Source organism: Meleagris gallopavo, chromosome Z, assembly GCF_000146605.3.
Source record: "Meleagris gallopavo isolate NT-WF06-2002-E0010 breed Aviagen turkey brand Nicholas breeding stock chromosome Z, Turkey_5.1, whole genome shotgun sequence".
Taxonomy (NCBI): domain Eukaryota; kingdom Metazoa; phylum Chordata; class Aves; order Galliformes; family Phasianidae; genus Meleagris; species Meleagris gallopavo.
In genome coordinates, this window is record NC_015041.2 from 45,578,014 (window position 1) to 45,586,324 (window position 8,311).

Genomic DNA, 8,311 nt, shown 5'->3' on the forward strand with positions numbered 1-8,311 from the left:
AAAATAAAATTTAAAATATTTGATTTCTAATTACAACTCAGGTGTTCCTCATTCTACCTGTTTCTCCTTCTCCCCTTCTCTTTATTATTGTACTGAGCCCAAATGCTATAGTAAAAAAAGGAGTCACTGCTCAACTAATAATAATAATAATAATAATAATAATAAATAATAATAAACAAAAAACCAAGCACTTAAAAGCCGCCCTTGATTCTCTCTACTTTACAGAAATGAAATATAAATCCCCTTAAGGACAATTTAGAACAAGATGTCTGTATCAAAGATCATCTAGTACTGAAACTAATGTCAGTGAAGTACTGAACTGATGGCGTTCTGTAACAGATTTGGGTGCCACAACACATTCTCGAAGGGTTTCCCTTCCCACACCTCTAAACATGCGGCCCAACCAGCCGCTGATTGTCCATGGCATTTCCCACCAGAGGGAGCCAACATCTGTACGTACGTATGTACTTCTACTGCTCGGCCCTGCTGAAGTTTTCTGTCCGATCCTGCCTCAGTAGTCACTATGATAAACACATTAATTCAGGAAAAATCAAATGTATTATTGCAGGACAAAAGGGAGGAAATTAATAAGATACTGTTATAGGCCTACTGCTACAAGATTACATGACTTCAGGCATCTGAACTTGAAAGATTCTATTTTTAGTAGTAAGCTATGCATTTGAATCTTAAAAATCATAAAGAAGTTACCTTATATGTAAGAAATCCATGCACTAATTCATGCTCAGGACTTTCTCACTGCCACTGTTTTCAGCAGCAAGTTAATTCAGAGCACACACTAACTTTACCATGCACTAATTTGTCCACATAAAATCATAGAATCATTAATGTTGGAAAATACCACTAAGATCATCCAGTCCAACCACAGAATCACAGAATCATAGGGGTGGGAGGGGACTTCAAGAGATCATTGAGTCTAACCCCACTAAATGGGAAGCCAGACATGAGCCAGCAGTGTGTCCTTGCATCCCAGAAGGCCAAGTGTATCCTAGGCTGCATCAAAAGATGTGCAGACAGAAGACTGAGGGAGGCGGTCCTGCAGAAAATGACTTGGGGATATTAATAGATGGGGATCACAGAATCATAGGAGTTGGAAGGGATTTCACAACATCTCTGGGCTACATGTTCCAGTGCTCTGTCATCCTTACCACAAAGAGGTTCTTCATATGTTTATATGGAACTTCTTGTGTTCAAGAATTAGGCCTTTACTCCTTGTCCTATGGTTCACACACTACTGAGAAGAGCCTGATCTCATCCATTTGCCTCCCCCTCTCTTTAGATATTCATAAATATTTATCAGATCCCCTCTCAGTCTTCTTATCCCCAGGCTGAACAGACCCAATTTACTCGGCCTTTCCTCATACGTAAGATGTTCCAGGCCCCATATCACCTTTGTGGTTCTCCACTGGACTCTTTCTAGGAGATTCCTGCCTGTTTTGAAGTGGAAAGCCCAGAAGTGGACACAGTAGTGTAAATGTGGCCTCACCATGGCAGAGTAGAGCACAAGGATCACCTCCTCAGTCTGCTGGCCACACTCTTTTTAATGCATCCAAGGATCCCACTGGCCTTCTTGGCCACAATGGCACACTGCTGCCTCATAGCCAACCTGTTGTCTACCAGAACATCCAGGTCCTTTTCCACAGAGCTCCTCTCCAGCAGGTCATCCTTAACCAATACTGATGCAAGCGGTTATTCCTCCCCAGGTGCAAGATTCTAAACTTGTTCTTGTTAAACCTCATCACGTTTTTCCCTGCCCAATTCTCCATTCTGTGCAGGGTTTGTTAAATGGTAGCACAGCCTTCTGATGTGCCAGTCACTCCCCTCAGCTTTGAATCATCAGCAAACTTGCTGAGGGTGGACTCTATCTCTCTATCTAGGTCACTGATGAAGATGTTGAACAAGACCAGACCCAGCACTGTCAGCAGGGAAACACCACTAGTTACAGGCCCCCAGCCATACTCTGCACCATTCAAAGATGATAGACAGTGCTTCATCAGTCATCTCTACCAGCTCCCTCAAAGACACGATTGCATCCCATAAGGGCCCACACATGGATCTGTGTGCATTGATTTTGGCTAGGCTTTCTCTGACCATATTATCCTCAACCAATGGGAAGTCTTCCTTTCCCCAGACTCTCTCTCTTTCTTCTAGGATCTGGGATTCCTGAAGGCTAGTTTTAGCATTAAGGACCGAAGCAAAGAAGACATTCAGAATCTTTGCTTCCTCAGATTCCCTATTACCAGGGCACCCACCTCATTCAGTAAGAGACTCACATTTTGACATCATAAAAAAAACTTTTCTTGTTATCCTCTATCTCCTTTGCAAGGTTTAATTCCAAGAGGGACTTAGCCTTCCTCATTGCATCCCCATAGGCCCTGACAACATTCCTATATTCTTCCCAGGTAGACAGGCACTCTTCTTACCTTTCATGGACTATCCTAATTCCTTCTAGTTTATCCATGAGTTACTTGCTCATTCACACAGGCCTCCTACCTCCTTTTCCCATTTTCTTACTTTTAGGAATGCACCAATCTTGAGCTCAGAAGTAGTGCTTGATGTCAGCCAGCTCTCATTGTAGCCATGCTACAATGCTAGTGCAGCTTTGCTGAGCTGTACATTTTACTGTAACCTGAAGGCAGTATTTAACCAACAGGAATCTACAAACTCTGCTTAATATTATTCATGAGACTGGAAGTAGAGAACATAGCACTCATTCTGAGTGTAACGAGAATGTTCAAATGCACTTTTATGTTTTTTAACATTTATCTTTTACATTGTTTTGATGGCACAAAGAAATACATGTTTATGCATGTACAATGATTCCATTAGTTTTGCAATACTTAGTTTGATTTCTTCTTTGGCAAAATTTTTCACATGTACAATGAAGGAAATGAATTTGAGGGCTTTGGAGACTGAGGTTAAGAAACTTTTCATTTCTTATCCAGATTACTATGATGGGCTTCCTATTTGCTGTTGGCTGTTAGCTAAAAAGGTACCTGGAACTAAGAAATGCTCAATTCATCCATAATGTGTACAGCACCATGTATTGCTCTGTCTTTAGATAAGTTACCATCAGAAAAGAAAAATAAGGAACATAAGAAAAGAAAAAAAAAAGATAGAATCTTTCTCAACTTGAGCACTGGTTGATCTTGAAAACAACATATCCTTCATGGCTTCTAACAAAGAAGGAAATTAATATGCTGAGTTTCGGGGCAAATATTAATTGACACCATCAAGTTATAATTAAATAAATAAAGCGCTCCTTCCTGGTTCATTTCTTTGCTTTTTTTCCTGAAACCTGATTTTCCTACCATCCATCCTCTTTGTCTAGGAGAAAATAAATAAACAAACAAATAAATAAATAAATGGAAAGAGACAGAAAGCAGGGAAAATGGGTGAAATTTGCTCTTAAAGAGTAGCTACTGCAAGAGGTGGACAGTATAAATACAAGGGTAGTTTAAGTTTAGCTAGATAGAATTCCTTGAAACTGAAAGCAGGCTTTGATGTCCAGGTTACACTCCATGTATGCTTTGAACTTACAGTGACAAATTTGAAAAGTTTTGATATGATTTTCATCTGATATCAAGAAATGCTTTAAATAATTTGGATGTAAAGATACAAGCTTCCTTCAGACACAAGAGGTAAGAGCAGGCCACATTTATTTAAAATTTTATAAAATCTTCTAATCATAGCACAAAAAAAGAACCATAAATAAAATGCATAATACTGACTTATTGCCTAAAATCTCTTCAGTTTTTAGATCAGGACAATGTTAACTTGCAAATCTAGTAACAACATCTTGCATGATAAGTAATTACTATTTCCAGCTTCAGTTCCTCTTCTGTAAGGTTTTGTGACAGACATGCTGGCCCTTTTACTGTAAAGTACTGTTAACTTATCTGTTTGTTTTTTCAATTTCTTTGTCTACAGTATCTCTGAAGCACACTGCTAAAAGCACTGTCGCTTCCATTACTCACTCTTCTACTGCAAAAGTCTCAGTATAAACAAAATGCAGCTAGAGATAATTTCAAAAGGAAGTTCTCTCAATGGAGCATACAGAAACTGTAACTTACTTTGCATAACTGAACTGTGCTCAAAAGCTCTGTAGAGTTCTAGTAAAATTCTGCATGTAAAGGAAATAGGAAACAGCTACTAAGCAGTAGAGATGCTAAGACTGTCCAGTACATTTGTAGTAATTCATTTACACATTACAGTCAAAAAACATTGGTTAGGGATAACATACACTTGTACCAGTCTGGCTGAGGCAGACATACTTGGTGTTGTGTTTTGGATTCATGACTAAGTCAGTGTTGATAAGGCTCTGGCTATCATTGAGCAGCGCTTGCACAGCATCAAGACCATTTCTGTGTCTCATTCTGCTCCTCTAGGGAGAAGGTCAAGGATAGAGTCTGACAGGAAATACAGGAGGAGACAAAGCCAGGACAATTGATCCTAACTGACTAAACAATGAGAGTTATTCTTTAAAATATGCATTCAGAGATCACTTGCTAAAACAGAAATCAGTGCATCCCTTTTTTACTTTCGCTGTTCTGTCAACCAGTGGACATTAAAGCAGAAGAAGAAAACAGAGGAGTTAATTACGTGTCTCCATCTCCAAAATGAAGCATGGTCAACAGTTCATCATGACCCAGAAGCTCGAAAGGGTTATGAGACAGGCAAAGAGAAAAATTAGGACACTAAATTTTAGGAAAGCTAACTTCCAGCTCCCCAGGGATCCAGTCAGCAAAACACCCTGGTAAACTGTCCTCATGGTTAAGAGTGCAAAACAGAGCTGGCAGATCTTCAAGGAAGTTTTTCTTAGAACTCAAGAGCTCTCCATCCACAGGAGTAGCAAGTCAGGAAAGGAAGGCAAAAGTCCATGGCTGAACTAGAACCTGCTAGTCAAACTGAAAAGCAAGAAGGAAACGCACAGGCAGTGGAAACAGGGCATAAGGAAGCTGCAAGGCTGAGTAGGGATGGGGTCAGGAAAGCCAAGGCCCAGCTTGAACTTGCCAAGAACAAGAAAGGCCTCTACAAGACTTAACATTTATCTCATGGAGAAGGAGTTCAAGGATCAAATTTCTTAATATACCAAATAATTGCATAGTTCTCCTTTTGAATATGTTCTGCCTTGACACTGTAGAATGTCAGCATATATTTTAAATGATTAATCAAATTGCTCAGGATGTCATGTGAAATTAAAGTGAAGGTAGCATTCATTCTAAAAAATCATTCATAATACATAATACTGCCTCAATGCTATTGTGTTTACAGTTTGTAGCCAAAAAATAAAGTTACATCATTGTCCCAAAAATAATATCTCCCATTTATTTCCATGGAAACTACAAAAGATACAAAGAGCACAAAAACACTCAACTGCAAAACACTATTCTTCAACATGATCACAACCATTGGCTATGCATTTTTGCTAGTAATGAATGTTCTGCAAGCTACATTTTAACAATCTGCGTCAGTGGAGGAGAACCACTATTACTGTCACCACTGCTGAAACGTGCCACCCACCACCTCACTATGCTCACATCCACTGTTCTGTTTTGTTCTCCAGAAATGTTCAGCAAGTGTTGATGAATGTCAATGGGTGTTATTTTTTCCACATGGAGGAATTCAATGCACATCTTTTCTACAAGGAGCAGTGGCTTAAATTTGAACATAGGAAGTTCCATACTAACATGTGGAAGAACGTCTTTATGGTAACAGTGACAGAGCACTGGAGCAGGTTGCCCAGAGTGGTTGTGGTGTCTCTCCGCAACTCCATCTATGGAGATATTTAAGACCCATGTGGATGCCTACTTGTGTGATCTATTGTAGGGTACCTGCTTTATCAGGGAGGTTGGGCTCAATGATCTCTTGAGGCCCCTTTCAATCCCTGTGATTCTGCAATTCATCTGCAATTCCATGTTGGACACCATTTGGTTAAACTGCTCCTTTGCTGCCATCTGTCGCACGACAACAAAATGTAATGGGATATTGGTGGGAAGGTTCAACATCTACTGTCATACCACCAACATCTGCCTCTGACATTGTAATAAATAAAACAGGAGGCATTACTTTCAGAGCAGCCATTGTAAAAACTCTATTGGATGTACATTTTCAAGACTGTAGTAACAAAAATGACCATTTTATTTCTATCTCAGAGGATTTTTTTCTTTTATTCACTGAAACTTAATGTTTCTGCTTTGCTTACTCCAAATTCAACAGTCCAATTTATTTTTTTAAGCAAATGACATATGGAGAGAGAGCAGAGCAGATTTGCTGTATTTGCAGTCTGTACACACGTAAAGATGTGATAGAATTTCTCATGTATGAAAATATCTTCTATCACAGAAAAACAAAAAAAAGACTTAAATCAGCACTTTGAGTGAACAACTAATGTGTGTCATTTAATAAAGTTTTTATATCTGTAACAACAGTGACAAGAATCATGAAATAATATAGTGCAGCTAAAAATCAAGCTGATTAACTAATTCAGCTCTAATGATTTAACATCAGAGAAGTGATTTTTTTAAGAAGGCAGCTAACTTGTATAGTTCATGAATTTAATCATCTTAGTAAATTTCCTATGCCTTCAATGAAAAAAAAAAAAAGAAGACATGAAAATCAGTTACATCAATTAGAATTAAATATTTTTGATTCATGTCTGGCATTTTCTAAATTTTTAGTTAACAGTTTACTTCACAGACTATGGGCTCTGAAAGACATACTCATCCACTGAAATGTCAAAATAATGCTGCTTTAAGGACTATGGGCAGGAATGTTTGCTATCCGCATTACTGAATGTTCTCCACTTGAAGGCATGGAACAGTCAAATGCGCTCCTGCCATCATTATAAAGTTGTTTGTTTCCTTGGAAACTTCTCTTAATCATACCTACGTATCATATCATACCTACATATCATTACATCTCTTGTTTCACTAAAGTTTAAGTAATCTCTGAGGTATTGTAGTACTTTTACTTCCATTTTGCACCTGCAAAGCCATAATGCAGTAAAATTAGAGTTCCACTATTTTGCATGCTTAATTTGAAAAACCCAGGATCTGATCTGCCACCATCCCAATACACAAGTCATCTTGAATATCCTAAAAAAATCAAGCAGAAGTCTGACCTCACAAATATATGTGTCAAACCTTGCAGAGTTCCCTGCTGCCTTCCCTGTTGGAAGAATGTTTTAAACTTCGAAAAGCAAGTGTTATTTGGATTTGAAACAGGTTGAATACCTTTTGTCAGCTCTCTTTAAACCTTATATGCCTAATCTAAGGATATGGAGTTCTGTCAGTTGTTAAGGAACCAGCTGCTCCTAGACTCCTCCTTTGAAATGTCATGCTGCGCACAAGTTCACAGCCAGTTCTGTGATTCCTGGTTTTTGCTTCTGCACAGGTTTTTACAGTTGACACATGCAAATGCAACTGCTCAGCTTCCTGCTGCACTACACAGAGTTCTCATTTCTAGTTATCAAATCTCTCAAAGTCTTGCCACACCAACAGCAATTTGCTTGGACTTCCTCAGGAAATGGAAGAGCACCTCAGCAAATGCATTTATTAGGGCCACCAAGAGAGAAAGAATTACTAAATATCTGTTGCATAACCCACATCCTGGTGCACACATAGCATAGCCCTCCACTGGGGATAAAATCAGCCTTGAGTAGTATCTCCCAAGCTGTGTGAGACAGGACTGTCAAAAACAAGAGCCTTGTCTGTCCTTGTAGGTACAGGAGTGCCAATGTCGCCTGGTGCATATCCTTCTACTGTCAGACACCAGACAAAACTTCTCCAGAAGCTTGAGAACATGGAGAACGGGTACAACATGAAACAATTTTGGATTTTGGAATTCTAGTTATAGTATGAGAATTCAAGTATCTCAGTGTACTGGGTCTACGCAGTAAGGCTTTTACACCCACACAGTGTGAGGAGGTCAGGGCTGCCCCATAACCGACACAGCTTGTTCCAGACAACTCCAAGGCCACATAGCAGGGCACAGCTTGACCAAGTAGCTGAGTAGTGCCACAGGGAAACAGATTTAAGGAAGGGCAAAACGCTGCATACTAGTTTGGGAAATGAGGAGGGAGATAAAGTGAAAAATAACTTATTTGTGTGCCCCATAGCATATGTGTCAAGTTCCCTACTGCAACTGTTCTCCCTTGATAAAAGGGCAAATATTCATCACTTAACTCTTTGCATGGATACTGCTAAATCACGGCCTGAAGCTCGGATTAATCACCTGAGGTGAGCAATGAGTCAGCCACGGAAGCACAGGTGAAGGCAATTCACCTGTGCTG

The 8,311-nt window shown here is 39.4% G+C and overlaps 1 protein-coding gene across 1 annotated transcript in view; it reads left to right on the forward strand.

Moving 5' to 3' along the window:
* Positions 1-8,311, forward strand: part of CHD1 (chromodomain helicase DNA binding protein 1) — a 219,293-nt gene that overhangs the window by 42,566 nt on the left and 168,416 nt on the right. The window lies entirely within an intron of this gene.